The sequence below is a fragment of the Triticum aestivum genome, chromosome 7B, assembly GCF_018294505.1.
Source record: "Triticum aestivum cultivar Chinese Spring chromosome 7B, IWGSC CS RefSeq v2.1, whole genome shotgun sequence".
In the NCBI taxonomy this organism is placed as follows: domain Eukaryota; kingdom Viridiplantae; phylum Streptophyta; class Magnoliopsida; order Poales; family Poaceae; genus Triticum; species Triticum aestivum.
Window position 1 is genome coordinate 711,535,207 of NC_057813.1, and position 25,636 is coordinate 711,560,842.

Below are 25,636 nucleotides of genomic sequence, written 5' to 3' on the forward strand. Positions count from 1 at the left end.
CAAAGGCCGATTGTTGTAAAAGTAAAGGCCTATTAGGACGCAATACGGTAGTAGTTCGGCTGTGGAAAAAATATTGGTGGGAAGTCCGATTCCTACACAAGCATATATTCATATAGCACCCGCAAAACAAAACATATATTCATATAGGATAAGGTTGCAGTCCGGCTGTAAATAAAAAAAAATCAGAAGGTAGTCTGGGTGGTACACGGGCTCTCAAAATATTTACATGTACACGCTAAAATCTGAGATTTGCATAAAGAAAAAAAAAATCCTATATTAGGAGAAAATACGTAGTAATACAAATGTGAAAAAAGGGCTATTAGGACAAAATAAGGCAGTACTTCGGCTCTAAAAAAAATCAGAGGGCAGTCTGATTGGTACACGAGTTCTAAGCCTATTTACATGTACAAATGAAAAAAGATATTTATGTGTATGTTCTGATTTTATTGCTTTGGTCAAGATTCAAGAAGCAAAAAAAAAAAAAAACACTTTGTACGTGTAGCATAACCAGTTAGCGAGTATGATCAACCAACCAACCAACTCGGATAGCAGACATTTAGATCAACATCCGATGAATCCCCTCTGTAGTAAGTCTACAATATTTGTATATAATCAAACTTTTTATTTAGAAAAAGAATGCACATCTATTTATCCATTCATGCTATTTACAATCTATTTCTTTGAAAGTGAATCTTTTTCAGAAAACTAAATTCAACATAGATACATGTTGTATAGACCTCCCGCTCACACAAAATTGTACACCTTTGTGCTGACCGAACTCATTGACCTACGCTATTGACAAAAATGATGAGTGAAATCATTTGACCCGCGGGATGGATAGGATATAAAACTAAAACTATCTAGATCAAATTTTAATACTGTATTTTGAACATTAAATTTGAAATAATAAACAGCATAAAAATTGGCAATGTGATTTTTATGGATTTAAATAAAGTATGTAAAGAGCTAAAAAATTATAGTTTACAAACCCTAGCAATTATATTATACATATACTTACCCACCAGTATAAGCTAGAATAACTTATTATTAATTTCTATACAGGGGAAAGTGAAACGGACAATTCTGACACTACCATAAAGAGCTACGACGGGAGAAATCAAGAGGATGTTTTAGCCAAAAAAGATGCATGCAACAAATGACGAAAAATATTTTGTTTGTGCTTGGAATTATAACTCACCAAAAAATACTCGAGATAATATTAGGAAAAAAGTGAGAGAGAGCGAGCGACACACACACACAGAGAGACAGAGAGACAAGGGGGGGGGGTCTGTGTTCTGGCAATTTCTAGCAATACATGTAGCGGAAAATACCAAGATCCGTCAAAAATACCATCAACTGTACAATTAATCGAAGAACCCAATACTATCACTCTTCTGTTGACAACGTCGATATATAGCCAATGAGAAGACAGCTGAATTAAGAGATGGACTAATCTCAAGTATGAGCATTCACTATTTAGATTTAATCGGTTCTAAAACCACATCTGAAATTATTAGTGGGAAGATAGACCCCAATAAGCGAGGATGAGTACAAGAGGAAAACCCAAGATTGGTCCAAAAGTTTGTCTGTTACATAATCAGCCGAAGAACCAAACAATAGTCTTCTGTTGATAGTTTTTGCCAAGAACACAGTACAAAAAGTAGTAAACCATGTCTGTACAAAATCATGGATTTTCCATAATTATGTTTCTGCATCACTTATATGTTGGTTATTCCAGATGATAGTTCACAAAATATGTCATATCTAGCCGCGCAAACGCGTGGGTCGCACTGCTAGTTTGCAATGAATAAAGCACTAGAACAAAAACTAATTGGACCAATGGAGGAGTCACATACCAAGCAATAATCTCCCAAAGCAGTTTTGTGCATGGAGCTTTGAGCTAAGAGATCGAAAATCGCAGCGAAACGAACTAGAACTCGTGCTTGAGCTGGATGGGGATTTTTTTTGGTAGAAGATGAAGTGTGTGAGTGCTGGCATAAATGGAGGGGAGCCATCAGGGGCCCACGAGATAGGGGCGCGCCCTACAGGGGGGGCGCGCCCTCCTCTCTCGTGGCCTGGTGCTTGCCCCTCCTGCAGTGTTTTCAGTGCCTAAAATCCTCAAATATTTCAGAAAAAATCATACTAAATTTGCAGGGCATTTGGAGCACTTTTATTTTTGGACTATTTTTTAATGCACGGATAAATCAGAAGACAGACAGATAATGCTATTTTTGCTTTATTTATTCTAAATAACAGAAAGTAAAAAGAGGGTACAGAAGGTTGTGCCTTCTAGTTTCATCCATCTTGTGATCATCAAAATGAACCCGCTAACAAGGTTGATCAAGTCTTGTTAACAAAATCATTCCGAATAACACGGAACCGGAGAAATTTCGAATAACACTAAGTTACCTCAACGGGGATATGAAAATCCCCAACAACAAGAATATCATACTTTTTCTTGACAGTAGGAAGAGGAAATTCAAAACCTCCAAAAATGATAGTTGGAACTTTTTCAATAGAATTGATGCTATGAACTTGAGATTGTTTCCTCAGAAAGTGTACCGTATGCTCATTACCATTAACATGAAAAGTGACATTGCCTTTGTTGCAATCAGTTACAGCCCTTACAGTATTAAGAAAAGGTCTACCAAGGATAATAGACATACTATCGTCCTCGGGAATATCAAGAATAACAAAGTCTGTTAAGATAGTAACATTTGCAACCACAACAGGCACATCCTCACAAACACCAACAGGTATAGCAGTTGATTTATCAGCCATTTGCAAAGATATTTCAGTAGGTGTCAACTTATTCAATTCGAAGTCTACGATATAAAGAGGGAGGCATAACACTAACACCGGCTCCAAGATCACATAAAGCAGTTCTAACATAGTTTCTTTTAATAGAGCATGGTATAGTTGGCACACCTGGATCTCCAAATTTCTTTGGTATTCCACCCTTAAAAGTGTAATTAGCAAGCATGGTGGAAATTTCAGCTTCCGGTATCTTTCTTTTATTTGTAATGATATCCTTCATATACTTAGCATAAGGATTTACACTACAAAAAAATACACTTCCGTGATGATACGTGTTTGTCACAGTAGGTCGCGTTTTTTGTCATGCATGTACATCCATGACAAATTTATGACAGAATCAAGATAGTCATACCTGTGCTGTCGTAGAAGTGTTCCATGACATTACCAAAATTATCATCACGGAAGTGTCCACTTCCATGACGATAAATCGCGCATCACAGAAGTGCTTTCGTCAAGGGTGACCGACACGTGGCATCCACCGTAACGGAATGCCGTTAAGCTATCGGGTCGGGTTTTGGATCCGATAACCCGTTAACAGCCCCGACCAATGGGGATTTTCCACGTGTAAAATCATCATTGGCTGGAGGAAACACGTGTCGGCTCACCGTTGGGACAGATGTCATCCACTCATTGGATAGAAGGAGCCTATGATACATCAACACGTGGCACGACCCAACAGAGGCCCATTCCTGTGAAAAGGCCGGCCCATTTGACTTAGTCAAAAGGTGGTGGGCCGGCCCATGTAAAGCCTGTTAACGGCCTGTTTGCATATAGCCCATTTACAGCCCGCTAACCCAAGGCCCGTTACGCCCTATCCGAATTAGGCCCAGTAGCGTCATCTGGGCCACCCAATATGATTCCAGCCCATTTTCACTTCTGTCCCATGTATGGCCCATGACGTCTTTCGGCCCATATGAGGCCCTATGTAACTCTTGGCCTATTAACGGCCCGTGGTAAAACTGGTCCGTAATGAACAGTGTATTACTTTACACCCATTAACAGCCCGTGGTGAAACTGGCCCATAATGAACAGTGTATCACTTTATACCCATTAAGGGCCCGTTATTCCGTTGGGTCGTTTCCAACCCATGTTATCTTTCGGCCTTCTCAGAGCCCATTTATTCTTGGGCTCATTTCCAGCATTCGTTTACTTACGGCCCGTTACTGTCATTTTCTGCTTATGGGCCAAATTCAGCCCGTGGTTACAGTCGGTCCGTTTGTGGTTCGTTAACACGTTGGGTCGTTTTCATAGCGTCATGAAATACGGCCTATTAACGATGGCCCATTATGGTCGGCCCATGAACGGACGATTCCAACTCTAACCCGTTTACGGCCATAATGTGGCCTATTATTGGCCCATGTTTGGCCAATCGATCATACTGCCCATATAAGACCCATTGATGATACGACCCGTAGAAGGCCCATTGTTTCTGCGGCCCGTAGAAGGCCCATTGTTTCTACAGCCTGTGGAAGGCCCACTGTTTATACAGCCCGTAGAAGGCCCACTGTTTCTACGGCCCGTAGGTGCAGGGTCACTATAGTAGATATCAGCCCATGGTTATTGTGGCCTAGTTTTAAAAAATAGGTTATTGCAGCCACTAGCAAACCGCAGAAAAAGAACTCCACTGACTACAAGCAAACAAATAAACAAGATAACAAGGAAATAAATAAGCAAGCAACTTACACTAGGCTATCACGGCTATTACACATATTACATCCACTGGGCATCAAAGTTCGCCACCAGTGCAAATATAGGGAACACAGCAGCATATAAACGCTGCAGCAAAACAAGTCCAGAACTGAAACCACTTCAGAAGAGCTCAAGAAACAATATTCTGGGTACCCATAATGCTGGCAAGATGCTTAGCAAGCTTATTAACTTTCTCTTGTTTGGCGCTTAAGTCCTCCAGCGCCTGCTGTTGCACCAGAAAGTATGCATCTGAATTCTGCAGGGACTTCCTCAGTCCTTCGGCTTCCTGTCGCATAACATCTGATCGATTTCTTTCAACTTGAAGTTGAGACTCAAGAAGCCGAACTGATTCAGGCAACGAGTTCGAAGAGCTGGTGCCAGCAGTGGTAGCCAGTAACTCAAACACTACATCAAGACAGGACTTTGGGGTTGTCTCAGTGTCCTCAATATAGTTTTTATCAGCTTTCCTGGAGACCAACAGGGATGTCTCACTATCTTGAACCTTATCTGCATTACTTCCTTTACCATTGCATAACAGGGTACTCTTCTCCAATATTTTATCCGCGCTCTAAAAGGGAAACAAACAAACACATCTCAAGTTTACAATGTAGTATATGAAACTCATTTTGGTAAACCAGTTCAGTAGTAAGGTGGACAGGATAACAGCATGAAACAAACATATATCTATGTAGTATGGTCACTGTATGGTCTATATCATTCTAGTTTATGTTGCCAAATCAAGATAGATACAGTTCGAATCATATCTATTTAAGAAAAAGTAGCATAGACAGAATATAAGTGTGGGAAACTACACAGCAATAACAACACTTGTAATGTGCATGTCATGAGAACATAACTGTTTATTCAATTGAAACTGAAATCAACATAGAGCAAGTTACAACAGCAAACAGCCAAACACGTTGAAGAAACAGGTTTAAAACATACCTGTTGCGCCATTGGAGTTTCAATTGCATCCTTCAAATTTGAAATTGGTTGGTATCAGTAAATACACTGATGCAAGAGCAAAGTAGTATGAACCATAGCTACGGAACCTGACCTGAGAACAAGTCTTCTTCTGCTTTAAGCATTGACTTCGGGTTTGGAGTGGTGGTCCTCGTGATTTGGGCACTGTAGTTGCCTTACTAACTGCTCGTGTTTGGGTGCTCTCTGGTGGAGACGGTGCTGTGTCAATGGGAACTGGGTGTCTATCTGCTGGGGTTGGGGTTAGAAGGGGTGTAGCTGGTTCTCTGTCCAACTGGGTAGGGGTACAATCTGCATGAGTGTGGGTTATGTGTGGTGGGGCTAATTCTTGGGAAAGTACAACTGTGGTTCTATCTGCATCGACAGGTAGCACGATCTTTTCTGAAGACCGTGTTTTTACTCCCACAGATACTGCCATCACTCCCTCCAATTGAAATGGCTGATAAACAAGAAAAGTAATTGAATGTACAGACATTGTAAGATAGACAGGTGCAATGGATAGTAGGGAAGAAAACGGGGCATGAAATAATTCACATTTATGTTGTCTAAGCAAACAGAATAGCAGGACATAATTTCACATATATGATGGCTAATTAAACAGGATAGCATGACACAATTTCACATGTATGATGGCTAACTAAATAGGATAGAATGACATACTTCAAAATATGATGACTATGTAAACAGGATGACATGATATAACTATATGATGTGTCTATTAAAGTGGTTGGCATGCCATAAATCACAAACATGCCGTCGATGGAAACATGATGGCATGATATAATTCACGGATAGAATGACATAATTTAAAATATGATGACTATGTAAACAGGATGAGATGATATAACTATATTATGACTTTAGAAAATGGGTTGGCATGCCATAATTCAGATACATGCTGTCTATGTAAACATCATGGCATGACATAATTCAAATATATGATTTATATACTAAGGAAGTGAGCAGAGGGCAATTGCATATATGATGTGTCAACTAAGGAGATGGCATTCAATATTGTGTATATGATGTAAAAAATAAGCATTGCAATACAACATATGCATTATATGAGTAATATAACCCTGCCAAGTTTGAGCATACACCTCAGGGTGATAATAGGATTGGTCATCTGCCTCTGAATCCTCCTCTAAAGAGCTATTTGTAACCAGCAAGATATCTGCTTCAGCAGGTAGCATTGTCTGCTCTGAAGACCTTGTTTTCACTCCAGATTTCTCCATCACCAATTCAAATGGCTGATGCACAGGAAGAGCAGTTGAATATACAAACATTGTCGACAAAAGCAATGAGAAATACAAAAAAAGGACGGCATGATATAATTCACATATATGACGCTTGCCTAAACAGCATGGCATTGCATAATTCACATACATAATGCCTTGCAACAAGATAACATTGCATAATTCACGTATATAATGTCTTGCAACAAGATGGCATTGCATAATTCACATATATGGTAATTAGACACTAAACATGTGTCATTCACACAAAGCATGTCTAAACTAAGCAGATGACATAGCAATGCAAGATACCATACGCATGATATGAGTAACATAACCCTGCCAAGTTAGGGCATGCACCTCAGGGGGGAAATATGACTGGTCATCTGTCTCTGAATCCTCCTCTGAGGAGCTATCGGTAACCAGCAAGACATGCGCTTCGTCAGATAGCATTGTCTGCTCTTAAGACCTTGTTTCCACTCCAGATTTTTCCATGACCGTGCCGAATGGCTGATGCACAGGAAGAGTAATTGAATGTACTAAAATTGTTGACAAATTTAACACATAATAAAAAAATGATGGCATGATATAATTCACATATAAGATGACTGGCTAACTAGGGTGGCATTGCAAAATTCACATATATGATGCCTGGCTAGACAAGATGGCATTGCATGATTCACATATACGATAAAGAAACAAAACAGATGGCATTGACACAAAGCATGTCTAAACTAAGCAGATGACATCTTTAATGTATACTGTAAGCAATGCAAGGCACCATATGCATGATATTACCAACATCAGCATGCCAAGTTAGAGCGAAGACCTCATGGGGTAAACAGGAGTGGTCTTCTCCTTCTGAATCCCCCTCAGAATGGTTATCTTCCTCTTGATTACGATCGGAAATGGGTGGAGGGGGGCTGCCTTTGCGCCCACCATGGAACGACGTTTGCATGAAATTTTATTGCCACGCAAGGCTCGTCTCTTTTGCTCTACATGATCAGTTCCATTGTGTACAATAACTGGCATGCATAGGAATAAAACATAGTGAGATTATGTAAGGAGTGCATGCACAAATCCAGAGTGATGGTAGCAAACTATGGATAGACCCAAAACCAATGATAGCAAGCAGATAATAGCTTTAGTTAAAAAATACAGATAATGGCTCCTTTAATGTTTGTTTGCACCCAACATGAAACTCATAGTAGACACCGGAGATTAACCAGATAGTAGATAGATAGTACTGATTGTTGCCCCAATATGTACCCCACAACCATTTAAAAACTCAAGTTTCAGCATTAGTTTGGACCTGACTCGGAGTCTAATAGGTGAACATGATGATAATGTAGCATGTCATCATATTAAGCAACGCATAACGTAAGTAGACACAGAAGAGTGTGACCTCTTTTACGGACCCATGTAGTCCTCAAGGTCATCTGCTCAGTTGATGATGGTAATGCAGTTGTCGTGGCTGCCGGCGGTGGGGAAGAAGATTTGAGGCGGTGAAAGACAGTCTGGAGAGCGGATCCCTGCTGTGGTGAACCCTTCCGTCGTTGGAGCAGCTGAGCTGGGGTGGAACACAGCGCCGCAGGAGCAGGACAAACCACACAAGGTTTTCTTTGACACATATCTGTATCAGAAGTAATTGAGTAAGGGTTTGTTTGAATTTGAGGATTCTAACAATGCACGGATAGGAAATAGACAGGAATAGGATAGGAATGCACGTGCAAAACAGAGAATTTAAAAACACAGGATTTCTGCCAATCTGGATGTTTGATTCACAACAATTGGAAGATCACAGGATGCAAAAAAGCATGGTGAGATTAAGTCAAACCATAAGAAAATGTACGGTTATAATGCTATTATGCTACTATCTCTTAGTCGTGTGCTTTGATGAATAGGAATATGAAATGGAGAAGTGGAAATTAGGATTCCTACGGTTTTTCTTTCAAGGAGACACTAAAGGAGCAAACCTACAGTTTTCCTTTGCTCCATTCCTTTGCACCAAATTCATGAAAAGTAGTACCATAGGAAACTTTCCAATTCCTATGTTTTTCATTCACTTTTCCTTTCAAGCACTGGTGATTCTAGTAGGCAGGCTTGAGCAAGGAAAATCCTACACTAAAAAATGTTTTTGTGCTACTTCTATTACTTTGGACCCAGGCCACTTCCATACTAGCTCAACTCCCAGGCCCATCGACAAATGCACAGCTCAAACGCGTAGAGATAAATAATGATGGCGTTCAAGAGAGTCCATCACGGATAGCTAAGTTGCCTAGTACCTCACTGCTTGCCATATAGTAGGATAAAATAATCGTATTTCCCATTACTACGAGTGCTCAGTGGACAATATATATAACATGTAGAGTAAAAAAGAGATGCAACAAGTGTACAACCTCTTTGGCGAAGCCATGTCGATCCCAGTGTGATTGGGTTGGCCGGTGAGGATGCTCCGGCTGACTTTGCTGTCAGAGGAGGGGAAGAAGATCTTAGGCGTCTGGAGATGGAGCCCGAGGTACTGCTCCGCTATGATGGAGGGTTTCGTCGTTGGAGCAGCTCCGGTGAGTTGTACGACGCCGAGGCTGAAGCAGGACAAGAGAGACAATGAACAATGTTAACCTGAGTGGAATTCTAATAGTATCTCCAATACATGATGTAAAATACATAACCACAAAATGCTAGATGTAAAATACATCAGCCGCTCATCTCTGAACTTAACTGACGAAACTGAACTTAACTGTCGAAACTGAACTTAACTGTCGAAACTGAACCTAACTGTCCAAACTGAATTTTGCTGTCGAAACTGAACGCACTAGCAAGGTGAGGCTACATGTCGGTCGACTGACTTTTTCATCTCTGGTCAGTCGATTTTGCAGCCGTTGGATACGAAATCAAGGGCCTGCGATTCATCTTCAACCTCCGCCCCCCTGAGCCGCCAGCCACCACCGGCCAAACAGCAGCCCCCCGCCGCCCATGGCCGGCGGTGCGCCGCCCTGCCCGCCCCGAAAACACTCCCCACCGTCGGTCCGCCGCCGCCCCGGCCATCCCTCTAGGCCCCCCGTGCCGAGCTTTTTCTCCGGCGATCCCCACGCCACCGCCCCGCCACCGTCGGCGACCACCGCCCCCATCCTGAACCCTAAGATAGATAGTGGGGTACCTCTCCGGCGAGCCCCCCTCCCCGCTGCGACTGGTTCTTCCTTCACCTCGGCGAGCCCACCCCTTGGAAATCGACTGACCCAAAAGTTGACTGAAGTGTAGCCAAATTGGAGCAGCATCGCAAGCAAGAGCAAGAGCGAGAGCAGCAGCGAGAGCAAGAGCAATAGCAAGAGCAGACCAGGCAGGGGACCGAGAGCAAGAGCAGAGCAGCAGAGCGAGTGAGAGCTAAAGCAGCAGCAGCTCCTACTGATGTGTTCATCGCCACCGAGGGAGCGACGCCGTGGAGGAAGTGGTCGGCAACGCCGCCGTGGATGGAGCCGCGCCATGTCGGCTCGGGACCGAGCGCCGGCAGCACCATGAGATCGAATCAAGAAGAAAATGCGGTGATTAGTGTACAACCTCTTTGGTGGTGCTGATTAGGCTGCAGCTTCATCCGAGGAAACGGTGATGATGATGCTCTTCCGGTGGTGCAGGTGAAGACGGCGGTGTGGTAATGGAGGTGGTGCAAAAGACGAGGGGAACATCGGGGCAGCTCCTTGGAGGTGGAGGATGGGGTGGCTGAACCGGCGGGACGATGAGATCGACGATGGGTCGTCATCCAGTACGGTGGATGAGGGACGTCGACGTGTTGCTGTGGACGACGACGTCGGGGAAGAAGCTCCGGCTGGGTGTCGGACGGAGCAGGGTGTGGGGTCTCATCGCGGGTTTTTGCGGCCTCGGTGTACGAATGGGTGGGCGGATGGGATGGCAGTGGGGAACCATGGCTTAGAGACGCGCTTGTCCGAAATGTGGGGTAAGTTACAAAAGTACCCCCCACCGATTTGAGGCGGTTCTTTCGGTTCAGGGGTACCACGGGCATTTCGCATGTCGAGATTTCACAGGAGGTGGGAGTTTTCACGCGCGTTGTAATTTTGAAATAGCAAGGCGCGGGTTGAGATGGAGGGAGTTGTCGGAGCACAATGAGACAAAGATATATCTTAAATATTTCGGGCTAACAAGGCGCGGGTTGAAGAGGCGGGAGTTTCGCAGCATGATAGACAGAGACGCTAGCTTCAATTTTCGGCGTAACAAGGCGCGGCTTGAAATTTCGGAAGAACAAGCTTAACGTGTACCCGAAAAAAAGACAATTTGCATCTCAACACGCTCAACACACACACAAACACCATTTAGACTAGAGTAAGGTACACGTGCATTGCACACATGAGATTTGGCAACCAAATTATGAATAAATACCACATTATAGCATGCAAGCTTTGAGTCATATATGCATGATGTAGATGTTCATTTAATTCTAATAGTTCATTTCATTCAAAATCATCTAGTTTTTATAAGAAAGCTAATCTATTTTAAGATTCATGGAATTGTGCATTGTAAGACATAAAGTAAAAAACAAATAATGGCAAATCATGTAGAAAAACATTTGGCCAATTCTGATACGGAAGATTCTACAACAAATAAGAAGTGCTTGTGTTTTGATGTTTGTGCATTATGCTTAAGTTCAACCATGGAGTCTTCTAGATTATACATGTGGCGAAATCTGGTGGAATCTAGATGATATCCAACGGCCAATAGTGCTCAAATTTGCCATCTTTGGACCATCGGATTCGCCTCATCCAACGACCATCTTTCAAAGTTAAAGTTACCCGCACACAATATAAAAAAATATAATATAATATATATAGGGGTATAGATATAGATATGTGATGTGAAAGCCGCCCATCATCTCCAATTACATGCACGGATGCGACATGGGCAAATGATGTCTGCCATCGGTATCTCAAATTCAAATCAGTCTGACCTTGTTCAATGTGTATACATTACAACATGCTCGTTTCCAAAGCACACCGCGCAGATCTCTGTTATATTCATGCATGCATGGGTTTCAAACATTAGGTTCTCTTATTCAAATATTTGAATTCAACTTTACATTGATTATGACCTCACCTATTCTATTACACCCACACAGTAGTCTTTTCTTTATAATTGTACCACTAACTTTCCCTCGTGCATGCATGCACACACACTACCAGTCGGCATTATATATCGCACGCATGCAATCTTTTTCTTCAGGTCGGTCTCCAATGAAGGCACACACCCACACACATCCCCCTCTCCCTCATACCGGGCATTCTTTATCTCTCACGCGTGCATGCACAACGATCGATGTTCCTCTATGTATGTGTGTATATAGCTAGGTCTTTCATAGTTTTCCACACAAACCGATCAATCGATATATCCAGTGAGGTCTCACCCTCTTTCCCACGTCCACATCGATCAATCTATACCTTTCCCACGTCCACATCGATCAATCTATACCTCTCTATATAGGATTAACATAAATAGCTAATACACCCACATTAATTATATATCCAACGTCCCCCTCTCATCATCCATGCCTCCTGCTTCATCTCTCAGATGCGTGCACAATGGCGAAGACAGGGGCAGTAAGGGCCCTGCCCCCCCCCCTAACATCACTATATATCGAGGCTAATATGAATGTGATCATTAGACAATTGCTGCTAAAAAAGGTTTAATTTCATGAATTGACCCTCCTCGTAAAGGATTAGCAATGCTTGGCCCCCTAGCTCATTTATTTTTCATGGCTCCACCACTGCGTGCAACAGCGCACGTGTTCGCCCCCTCTCTCTAAATATCGATCTCGCACTTGTGCATTCCTTCATAGTCTCCCTCCACTCGGCCCCTCGCACCATCTTATAGCCCCCCACCGGATTTTGCCACATGTACAATCTAGCAGACTCCATGGTTGAACTTAAGCATAATGCACAAACCTCAAAACAACAGTGGTTCTCATTTGTTCTAGAATCTTCCGTATCATAACTGCCCAAACTTTTTTCTTGTTGAATTGCCATTATTTGTTTTTACTTTATGCTTTACAACGCACAATTCCATGAATCATAAAATAGATTAAGGGCTTCTTTGATTCAAAGGATTCTCAAAGGAATTTTGGAGGATTCTAATCATTAGGATTTTTTCCTATCTTGGTTGTTTGATTCGTAGGATTGTAAACCATAGGAATTTTTCCATATGATTCATTTGCACTAGATTTCATAGGAAACATCCCATCCACTCAAACCTCTTTGAAATAATTCTGCGTTTTTTCTATGCACAATCAAACACTCGTACAATCCTGTAGGATTCAAGACGACATTCCACTATAATCCCATGTTTTTCCTATTCACGCGTTCTTAGCTTTTCTGTAAAAACTAATTTGATTTTGAATGAGATGAACTATAAGAATTAAACGAAGGGCTACATCACGCAGATATGACTAAGAGCTTAGATGTTATAGTGTGGTATTTATTCATAATTTGGTTGCAAAATCTGATGCATGCAATGCACGTGTAAATTACTAGTACTTCGAGTATGTGCAAAACACGTAAATTAGAATACCAATGGCACGCTACACAGTGTCTCTCTTACAGTTCATGAAGCCACGTGGCACATGTGGAGGCGTTGTCGCGACCTCCTTGCGTGGATTGATCACAGTGACATGCTGCTGGTTCCAGAACAATGTACTCGTCCTCCCTGAGCCATACTGGCGGTACATGCACGAAGCGAAGATGTGCACGCACGCCACGCACGCACTCAATCCCTCGCACGCACACGCGGGTACACGGGCGGATGCAATTATGTACCAAGATCCACCCCATGTGATAATTTGACGCGTGTAAATTCGTTCACTTCATTGATGGTCAATTAATACAACGCATGCAAATTGATTGGACGTGAGGGCGGAAGAAAGACATTATTACTCCACTGCGCGCATGTGAGTAGTTAAATCGTGGGTTGCTAGTAGTACTTTCATTGGTCTCTTCGTATTTTGTGCCAATTTTTGATAGTAACATAATATTTACGCATTTGAGTAGTGTAGTCTACTTGAAATTTATGTTCCACTAAACTCATCGGGAGTCGTTTCGGGCCTCGAAACCAAAACCATCAATTAATCTTTACCTTGTTCCCATCAGATTCGAAAGCCTGCTCACACCTACTAGTACTACGTACGAAACCTGAACGTGTTCCCACTATGCATGTATTAGTACTACTAGTGCTAGTACTTAGGTTATAAAAAGGGGAACTACCTAACCGAAAATTACTCTACCTTTCCTCCTCATAAGTGCTTCTTCTTCGTCCGTCATTGCCATGGCCGGTAAGCAGAGCTCTAGGTCGAGAACTACTCGTAACAAGGGAGCGGCAGCCAAGGCTTCGGAAAAAAAAAGAGGACTCAGTGCCACGCAAAGACCTCGAAAGATCTCTCACGGGCAGGCGATGGCTCCCAGGAGCGCCCTAGCCGCGGAGGCGAACATGCCGAGCCGGCGGAGCTGGAGTCGTTATCCCTTGACGGCATGCCCGATCAGCTCAATAAGCACCTCAATAAGCAGAAGGAGTTCATCCAAGGCTTGACGAAGTTGCTGAAGGAGAGCCTCGACGACATGCCCGCTGAGCTCAATCAGCAGGGGGAGTTGACCGCCGGCTTGGTGATGCTGCTGAAGAAGAGCGTTGCCTCAGAAAAGAAGGTGACCGGCGAAATCCTGCGACTTCAGGAGGACAAGGCGAAGCTCTGCCACGGGATCGATCTGTTGAAGGAGAAGAACGCCGGCTGGAAGAAGCTGCATGAGAATAGTAGTTCCTCGATGAAGATGCTACAGGCCCTCATCATGGAACAGAAGGAGGAGTTGGCGAAGCTCCGCATCGAGCACCCGGCTGCTGTCAAGGTACGTAATGCGGCCGTGGAACAGATGATGAAAGCTCGCGTCGAGAAATCCCGCGTCATGGATAGAATGAAGAAGATGGCGGAGGAGACGCGCAAGGAGATGGAGGTCGTGGAGGCGATGAAGAAGCAGTTACGACTCCGCGGCGAATTAGATCATTTGGGGTGATAATCGTCCTTCTTCTTTTACTGTTGTGTTTCATCTTTTGCTTCGGGTGTTTCGCCGCACGTGTCACGTTCTCTGCGAGGCATGAATAGAACAATGGTTTTTGTTTTTTGAGGGAATGAATAGAACAATGCTAACAATGAGATGACTAGCAAATTAGATCATTTTTTATCGCCATATGGCACTGGGCTGCCGTGTTTCGTGCTCCTCCGTCGCAGTACTACTCCAGTGGAAAACTTGAGTATACCGCACGGTTCTTTGCTCCTCCTCGATCAGGTCATCGGCGCATTTATATGAGCAGTCAAATCACAAGGCCCCACATTCCAGCAGTAATGAGCCGTCAAATCACAAAGGCCCTCGCCTCTCGTGAAACCGACCAAGCTAGACAGCCCCGCCCTCTAGCCTTTTAAAAAATGTATACTTTTGTACAGCAGTAGTATCGATGGATTGCGCCATGGAGCAAAACTTGAAATTAAAAAAAAGGTGGTACATATAGAGAGCGCTCATCGCCAAATTATGCATATAGTACTATTAAAAAGGCTAGTCACAATAATGGTGTCCAGCACAACCCACCCCTCAAATAAAACTAAGCACCCTGGAATTCTTTGACAAAACTAAGCACCCTGAAATTCTTTGACAACTAAACTACTGGCTATATGATATTGGCCATATATATTGTACGTATATAATGTGAATAAACAAGTGGTAGTACTATACCAACTAAAAGATGAAATGTACGAAATACTAGTATGTACTTACTGAGGAGTTAAAGTAACAAGAAGAAACATAACATAGTTCTGCTGGGGGCTCAGCACAACACACCCCTCAAATTAAATTAAGCACACCCGAAATTAAACTTTGCAACTATTCTGGTAGACACTGCATTAGAACCACCATGAGCAACGACACTGCCACCTTACTCGGAGTCCTCGTCCATGTCCTCGACTTCGTCCTTGTCCCTCTTCCTCTTGGCCGATACTTCTTTGCTTGAACCGCCAACTTGCCTGTTGCTTTTCATCCAACCCTTGTAGATATTGAAACAAAGGTAGCCATCCATTGCAGCATACTGGATGTGGTCTATATCTAGTACATTCCGCTGCCATGCATGACGATGAAACATGTATGGAGGTTTCTCCAGTTTACCGTATGAAGGATGAACCATGGCTCCTGCCAGGGTCAGCATTGAAGGCTGACAAGAGGACACCAGCCGATTCTTTTGGAGGTCGAAGGTGTTGCCTACAACGAGGCCTATCCGACGCAGGACTTCTTTGTCGTTACCAAAATCTACAGTAACGAATTTGACTAGGTTGCTCTCGAGGAATTCTTAAAATCCTGGCACTCAACGTCGGCATGGCATATGTGGTAGACCAAGCATAAGTCATGCACGCAAACCTGGATCACGGCGGGCTTCTTCCTCTCTTCGAACATGTGAGTCTTCGAACATGCATCTGAAGCGAGAAAGGCATCCTTTCACCATCGCGGAAGAACGGGTGTAGATGACGTCGAACTCATCACCGGTGATGGTTCTAACCTTGTACTCACCGCCGATCGGGGAGATTTGGGACGCCATGGATTTGGGAGGAGGGTTAGGATTAGTGGAACTGCCGTAATGTGAATGGACGGGACGACTAGGAGCGAACCGCCGTAGTATTAAAGGACGTGCGGGGACGAGTAGGAGCGAACTGTCAGCATGCGAACGGCAGGGTAGTGGCTTTCCATTCTCCCATGGTACGGGCTTCTGAGAGCCCTTGGATCGGAGATTGAACGGTTGCATGGTGTGATTCTAGACCAATGGATGAATATCCTATCCTGGAGGGTTATTCTTAAAATTTTCAGCAACTTAGCATGTGACCGTTTGATCTCAGATCCAAGGGCTGCCAGCAGCCCGTATCATGGTCGTGCCTACCACGATTGTCGCGTCGCTCGCGCGGTCACGCCCTTGGAGATTTAACACGGTGCGTTAGGCTATCTGATGTTGGCATGTCATACATAGTCATCACTTAGTCACTCATACTACAACAAGGTTGGCTATAAGTGTTTTTTTACTCCTCTCTATCTCTTTCTTCGTACTCCCTCCGTCCCATAATATAAGAACGTTTTTGACATTAGCTAGTGTAGTGTCAAAAATGTTCTTATATAATGGGACACAGGGAGTACTAGTATTTATTGCATTTGCCAAGGAGTGACCTCTTCCAATGAAATGGTGTTGCTGAGTTTGCTTCATTTAATTAGCTATAGACTCAAAATTGTCTTTTCACCTAGGTACACGTGCTTAGCACCGTTTCTTGCTTGGGTCACCAAACTAGACTCTCTCTTCTTGATTAACTTGCCACATCAGACTTTATGCCTATGTGGCAAGCTTAAGCACCTGTAGGAGCAAGTAAGTACAGTAGTGCACTTTACATGGCATTTTTGCATATGTGGAGGAAAGAGAGGCAAGGAAAAAGTGGAGAAGTGGGCTCTCATGCAAGAGCCAGCCTCTACTACTACATGGTGGAGCATTGGAAGAGGCACCTATATGGAGGTGGTCAGGAATCAGGAGACTCATGCCGGTCGTAGCACCGCAGTTAAAATGATAATGGCAAGTCAAATCACGGGGCCCCACCTGTCCAGCAGTAACTCGCTGTCAAATCACACAGCCCTACGTTTGCAGCAGCCTACTCCCTCGTCTTCTCGCGTCTCTGTCGAACCGACTAGGTGGAACTGTCCCGCCGCCTACCGGGCAGGAAAAGCCCCGCCCTCGACTTTTAAATAGTATATAGTATACTAATTTTGTATCCATGGATTGTGCCCGTGCCATGGAGCAAAGCGTCTAGAAAACATCGGTACACATGTATGGAGTATACAGCACGCACGTCGCGTTCGCGTCGCACCCTAGACGGTCGGTCGGTCTGGCACGCTGCTCTCTGAATGGAACGCGCGTCATATTGCGTTCGCACACACATGTGGGATGGCAATTGAGAACCGACCGTAGGCACACTCCCCAGCCCTGCAAGTCGGGTGACTTAATAGAAGAGGGAGACGAGCGATAGTACTAGAGAAGTGTTGTACTACGTTGGTGCCTGGACGATCCCTGCAAGACACGGAAGATCAGTTCGTCCATGCATGTCACCAGACTCCAGCAGACACGCCTGGATTGGCTATCGTCTACATATCGTGCAGGTTGTGTTGCACATGGTTGTAGTTGTGGTGAGAAATTTAAAAAAAGGTTTCTTGTCATCTCGCAAAATTATGTGTCATGTGCTTTGGATCACTGCGAGGGTTAAACAGCGACAACTGAGTTGGGCTAGTCATTGGGGGCACATGCACGAACACTGACTACTCGGCTGCCATCTAGGTCAAGCCGGCTATGTTAATTAGGACATCTATCGATGGACCCCTTTTCTACGAGTTTATCTTTAATTTGAGCTTTGTTCCTCGTCTAGTTTGTCCGTCGGGATTCATGTTGTCTCCTTTGGGCAGTGAGGTTATGATTTCTTGTCATGTGGCATTTTTTCGTGTTATATGTTATAATCCGGCGCTTCAGATCAAAATGACGACAACAGCGCCTCCGGGCCACGTGCATGAAGACTTCTCGACAGTCATTGACGAGGTCAAGCCAACTCCGATAGACAAAAGAAAACTAAGTACTACTCCATTATATAGGCAGGAGCCTCCGCACTTGCTTGCTAGTGTTGCTCTCTTCACACCGTCTCGGCCTCTCCAGATCTAAACACGATAGCGGTGGCCACTCTCTCTCTCTCTCTCTCTCTCTCTGCTCACCGCTGGTCACAGATCCAGCCGGATCCTCTCCGCCGGGGAAGATGAGAAGGAGCAACGTTCATGCAGTCGTCCTCGGCGACGGCTCTTACCCACTGTTGGGCGCGTCCCGATCAGCCTGCCTTGCCGTTCTCTCCCAAGCACCGCTGGCAAGGGAGGGCCTCCGACCCCTTCTTCCTCGCTGCCGTAGTGTGGGCAGATCCGGCCTCCCGCCGCCCACCTAGCGACATCCCGGCAACCATCAGGTATAACTTCCTTTGAAACCGGCCTTGCTCTACTTCCCGAGCTCCTAACGTCGCTGCATTTGTAACTTTTACTATTTCTCAGGCCCCCTCATAGATAGGATCGATCGACTATTCGAAAACCACCTATTTTTTACATTTAAGAGGTAAAACTAGTTCATGCACTCGAATCTAGTACTACTTGGTTCAAAAAAGGAAGAAAGGGGGTGGGGTGGGAGAGGATTTGTTACCTGAATCTAGGACTTGGTCGAAAGAGGAAATAATTGGGACGAAAAGTAGCAGAGACTGGCTATCCAACTGGTCTCTAGGTCTATTAGGGAAATAAAGGGAAACGCAGTACAAACTCAATATAAACCCGATATATTGGTTGAAAAAGGAAACAAAGTGGGGACTGGGAGACAAGTCAACAGAGTAAGTCCAGCACTAGATTTGCTAGCCTCACACGGTATAAGGTGGCTATACCGAACAAAAATGGGACCAACCCAGATATCCTGTCCTGATGTTTGTTGCCCCGAGCCACTCTTATGTAATGCCACTGGTAAAATGTAGTAGTCGCCTGTTAAAAGTAAGGACACGTTAAACCAATGTTGTTTTCAATGTAATGCCTCCAGTAATATGAATCAATGGCACTTCTTTACATGTCCTGCTAAAATTTCCCATTAAGATAAGTTGGTTCTTTTCGTTAGAAATGCAACTGTCCTGGTCCGCCTACTCTCCCGTGCCCAAAGTAATGTCGTATTTAATGGTTGTCATAGTTAATCCTAATGCCCACACTAATATCTAGCAATGCCACTGCTTTAGAAATTGCTACTATCCTTGTAGGATTGCCATTCAGATAAGGAACATCCTTCTTTTCATTTGATGCATGTTTCATCACTTGTTAGTCACCCTCCTTTCCACCTTCTTTGTGCAAACAGAGATCTTAGTTGAACTGCACAAATGATATCCAAATTATAGTTGAGCATTCCAGGAGCTTCACAACCAACCTTGATGTTGCTCAATTTTATTGCAACTAATGACGAAGAAGCTCTGTGGGTATCGTTTTCTGATGGAAATGGAACCGGGGCTGGAGCCCTTTTCTTAAAAAAATTGAAGAAGAAGCTGCTAGCTCACGGGACATTGCTTCATTTTAGGTGAACTGCACCAAAAGGTCCCATGAATTGAATCATCCATGTTGGTGACTGAAAGAGCCAGCTTCAGCATCCCAGTCTAAGCACCCCCGGCCTCCATCCTTGCGACGCACGGTACACCTCATTTGCCACCTGCTCGACCCTAGTGTCACTGATAAAATGAAGTAATAATACACTTAAAATAGAGCGAGTGTCATCTCTATCATTTCATTTCCAATGTAGATAAAGAAAGTGCTTCTCTTTGTTAAAGTATGTTTCATCAACTAGTCCCATTGTTAATGTTTAAGCGTTTTTGCAAACTGGGGTGCTTAATTTTAGTTGATATGTACAAAAATAGAGATTTGAATGTCTCAAGGCGCCTCCTTGTACTACTGTTGTACACTGATGGTCATCACTGGCAGAAGGTGTATCTGGGAGACTTGGGACGATGTCCAGTATGAGGCGTACCGTATGAGGTGTCGCAGGGCCCATCTCGTCCTTGCAGCATGGCATGCTATGATACTATCGCAATATTTTCTTCTATTTATTTTGTGTGTTTCATCAACTAGTGCCACTATAAGGTAATCATGCTTTTTCATTATCTGTGCAAATAGGGTTATTCAGCTGCATTTTGGTGGAACTGCACAAATATACGTATGGAACCGGCATATATGCAGAGTGCGAGGTGTGCCAAGTAAAAATTACTGACACCAACCATGCTGCATGCACGCATTGGCATCCACCACAACCAGTGGGATGTGTGGCGCTCTCTGTGGATGGATCTTTCTCGGCAGCAAATCCTCTAACCAAATACTAGTAGCTTACATTGGCAGTTTTCTAGGGAGTACTCTTTTCTGAAAGAAGCACCAATCTATTTTTCTTTATTTGTACACTGTGTCACAACTTTGACCCAAGATCCAAAGCTATTTTAGGGTGATTGGCGTAGTACTCGGAGACTGATTGTAAGCATGATTTTCATTAGTTGTCACACTGATTGTAAGCATGAGCAGGTGGAAGATTAGGTTAGTGCGAAGCTTACCTTAAACCCTACCGCCGCCGTTGAAACGAGGCGAGCGTCGAGGGAACCGTGGAGAACGTCGAGGAAGCGACGTCGCGCCATCCGGCCTCCTCTTGCGGTGGGAGAACGAATACTCATGTGGCTCCGGCTAGCTCTGCACCCTCACGAACAGCACACCATACTCGATCGATTCGTTATCCTCTGAGTGCTCGACCTTTGACCTGTACGCCCACCACCTCCGCCTGACTGTCGCCTCGGGCGAATCTGTCTGCTCCATCGCCCATAGGAGATACTCGACGAACTCGAAGGACTGCGGCATGACTGCCGCCGAGGAGTACATGTACATCGCTGCCATCTCGCTCTTTCGCATACATTGCCACATGGCCCGCACCGTCCTCGAAATCTCCCACTCATTGTCAAACCAACTAAGGATCTCCTTCAACCTGGCTAACTTTACCTGGTCGCCGTCGGCGATCTGCCTGATTCGCTGCTGCATCCTTTCCATAGATGTCATTCTGAGTGGTCCGGTGCTAGCTTTGGAAGATGGGAGGAGAGACGGTGGTCTTGCAATAGAGAAGAGGGAGAGGAGAGGAGGTGGTTTTGGAATTGAGATGATGGAGAGGAGAGGAGGTGGTTTTGCAATGGAGAGAAGATCAGAAGATGGAGAGGCGAGATGGTGGTTTTGGAATGGAGATGATGGAGAGGAGAGGTGGTGGTTTTGGAATGGAGATGATGGAGAGGAGAGGAGGTGGTTTTGCAATGGAGAAGATCAGAAGAGGGAGAGGCGAGACGGTGGTTTTGGAATGGAGATGATGGAGAGGAGAGGAGGTGGTTTTGCAATGGAGAAGAGGGAGAGGAGTGTGCGGCAGCGATTTAGGATTGGGCGAGAGGGCCGGCACGCTGTGACTAGATCAAAATCAAAATCAATTTACCCTTCAATTAAGAAAGCGACCCCACATTAACTAGTCTCCCTTTTATTCTGGGACATAATTGACCATGATTTTCGCACATAAAATATATGTTATACGTTGCAAAAATAATATAATTTGAAAGTACATTCAAATACGAACCAAACGATACAATTTTTGTTGACATGCATTCACATTTTGCTTGTCACATACAGTACGTGGTCAAACTTTGACCCAAAATACGCAAAACAACAAAAAAATACTTCCAAGACCAGCGCCGCTCTTCCGCTCTTCTCCTCTTAAACCACCGCCGCTCCTCTCCTGTTCCAATCTAAATCTAGCGCCACTCCTCTCCTCTTCCATTTCAAAACCACCGCCCCTCCTCTCCTGTTCCAGTCCAAAACCAGCGTCGCTCCTCTCCCGTTCTAATCCAAAACCAGTGCCGCTCCTCTCCTCTTCCATTCAAAAACCACCGCCGGTGAGTGAAGGTGTTGTGGAGAAGTAGATCGATGGAGGAGTACAAACGATACATGAGGATCGCAGACGGCGACCCTGTGAAGCTAGCTAGGGTGTTGGAGATACAGTCTTGGTTTGACAACAAAGACCAACTAGCGGCGACGGCGACATCCATGGCCAAATATCTGCAATAGAGCGAAAAGGCGGCGATACTCCCAGAGGGAGTCGCGCCGGAGTACATAGAGCTGCTCCTCTAGGCCATGGAGCAAACAGTTCACCGAATCCGGTCGTGAGGGAGCGGTGGTGGGAGTATCGATCCCAGATGGAGCATCCACCAGAGATTGAAGGATCGAGCATCTACAGGGTGCCGTTTGTGAGGGTGTCCTGCCAGAGCGAGCCGGTGGAGTCTTCGTCGACCGAACCCAACTGCAAGAGGAGAAAAGCAGTTGGCCCGACGACGCTTCCCCGCCATCGTCTCCCTCGCCATTCACATCGTCTCATGGGGCGGCTGTCTGCCGCCGAGGAATAGGAGGGGACTGCCCCCCGGCCCAATAGTCGGGTAGGTTGTGAATTGTCAAGAGGAGCTTAGGGTTGTCAGTATTTGCTGGTTGTGAATTGTGTTTTGTGTTGTGTATTTTGAGAGTACTTTCAGATATGAATATCTTTTGAATTTCAGATTTGCAGTATTGAGCATATGAAGAATTTTATGAATTCTAGAGATCTATTTTTAGCACTTAAAAAATGTAGTTTCATAGGAGTATAAAAGTGCAGACGAGAAGAAACTGCAAGTTTGAGTTTCAGATAAGAAACTGCAAGTTCGGTTTCAGATAAGAAATTGCAACTTTCAGAGGCAGAGCATTTATATTAACACGGCCTTTTCAAACAGGGTTAATATCATGTTGGAAGTTTTATTCGTAGTCGAAAATGGAACTACCAGCCAGTTAACATCATGCTGATCAACATTCATGCATAGCACATCTTCATATGATGCACAGTCAAAATGCCCACACAATGTTGAGTGTGCGAAACATAGAGAAAATGAGGGACGGAGTTTTGGCGAGTGTTGGACGTGGTTTTGGGCTGCCCCGTCTAGGCTTTCATTTCTAACATGCGCAGCCCACGACCTCGGATGGGAGGGCCTGTTTGTATTTTCTTAGGGCCATCATGTATCGACCGGCCTATGGACCTCCCATCCGAGGTTTTGTTTTTGGCAGCCTAATTTATGTTTTTTTTTGAAGAAAATGCAGAGGTCTGTTCTATTTTTCTATATAAAAATAGGAATGCCAGGTACAACTTATGTTTCCCTTTTAACTATATTATATATATTTAAATTATTTTATATGTTATTACATATTATTTTTATTGTCATCATATATTTAACAGATACTTACATATGTAAGAAAACAATATCCCACATCTTATTAACTTATAAAAATAATTTCTTAACAAATTAAATCCTGGATTGTTTTGGCACGAAAATCCTAGTGATTGTGTACAAAAGCTTGGTAAGATTTAAGGACGAATGTAATAATATCACTTATTATTTAAATATATTTATAACAAAATGCTCAGCCCTTTTTTATTTTTTGATAACATTGCTGGCCCAACCCAACATTATAATTAGAATCAGCCCAGCAAAATCGTGTATCTATATAAAGTGCAAATGGCATGTAATTTTTTAGGAAATAAAATAAATGGACCGCATGAAAGCTACATTAATTGTCCACCCAGCCCAGCTAATGGCTGTAATTCAAAAAAAAAGATAAAATTGACTGTAAATTCTACCGCGCAAAAAAAAGACTGTAAATTCTGAAAAATGGGTTGAATATGTGCCACATTTTTGGAGGCTGAAATGTGGGCCAATAGGTCGAAGCCAACGCAAGTCGTTGTAAATTTAGTCAACAAATGATTCGGATATGTTAGCCGTTGGATTTACATCCAACGGCCGGCATCCATCTTCAATCTCTCGTCTTCTTCCTCCAGCGCTGCCGGGACCACCTCCCGCCTCCTGCTGCTAGCAGCTCTGCTTAGCACGCTTCGCTATGAAGCGCTACTCCACCGTTGGCCAGGCCATCCCTCCAACCCTCCACACCTCCTGTTCTTCTCCACCGACTGCCGAACCACACCGCACTAGAACCAGTTAATCCTCGTACACCTCTCCGTCTGCGACTCTACTCTCGCGTCTTCCCATCTCCGGCTCGTTGCTGTCCGGGGCCTCGCCGTCGTCCACCACCTTGGATGCGCTTGGCGTGGCGTGGTCAACATGGTGAATGAACGACACCATCGGAAGTAGACTGTGCGTGAAGAGGCTGACAGCTGGGTCCACGGCCTCACACAAGGAAATGCCTCCTTATTACGCGCAAAATAATGATTCCTCCAGCTGACATCTGGGACCCACCGAAAGGGCCTCTCTATTTCGCAAAAAAAACGTGCCCCCCACTGACTTGTCGGACCCACCAGCTATCTTCGCACGCAAGGAAGTGCCTCCTTATTACGCACAAAAAAATGAATACTCCCCTGCCAGCTGGAACCCAGCATACTGGGAGGCTGACTTGTGGGCCTACCAAGTTGACGGGGACGGAGGGCTTTGTCAATATGAACGATTCTAGCTCCTGTTACCGTACGATGTTCATCCAACGGTTGTAGTGCTTCTTCAACCTCTGGTCTTCTTGCTCCAGCCGCCCAAACCAGCGCCGATCGTGTCGCGTGCTCCTGCCTCCCGTGGCCGGTTGTGATGCCGCGGAGGCCTCACCGCCCCCTACTACTCCCACCGCTGGCCAGGCCATCCCTCTACTCACCCACACCCCCTATTAATCTACGGTGACAGCAGCCTCACACCGCAGCCGAACCAATGAACCCTCGTACTCCTCTTTGCATGGGCATCCACTGTTGTGTCTTCCCCGGCTCCGAGTCGTCCCCTTCCTAGGCCTCGCCGTCGTCCACCACCGTGGTGCTCTCGGCGCGGCATGGTCAACGTGGTCAAGGAACGACTTCCATCGGACGTGGACTGTACGTGGAGAGGCTGACAGCTGGGTCCACGACCGCAGCATGGAAGTGCCTCCTTATTACTCGGAAAATAATGATTCCTCCACCTGACAGCGGGGACCCACTGGACGGGCCACCGTATTTCACTAAAAAAAGTTTCCCCCTAACTGCTGGGACCCACCAGCTACATCTTCGCATGCAAGGAAGTGCGTCCGGGCAAAAAAAACGATTCGCCCCCCTGACTGTTGGGACCCACCAGCTACATCTTCGCACGCAAGGAAGCGCGTCCGGGCAAAAAAACGATTCGCCCCCCTGGCTGTTGGGACCCACCAGCTACATCTTCGCATGCAAAGGAAGTGCGTCCGGGCAAAAAAAACGATTCG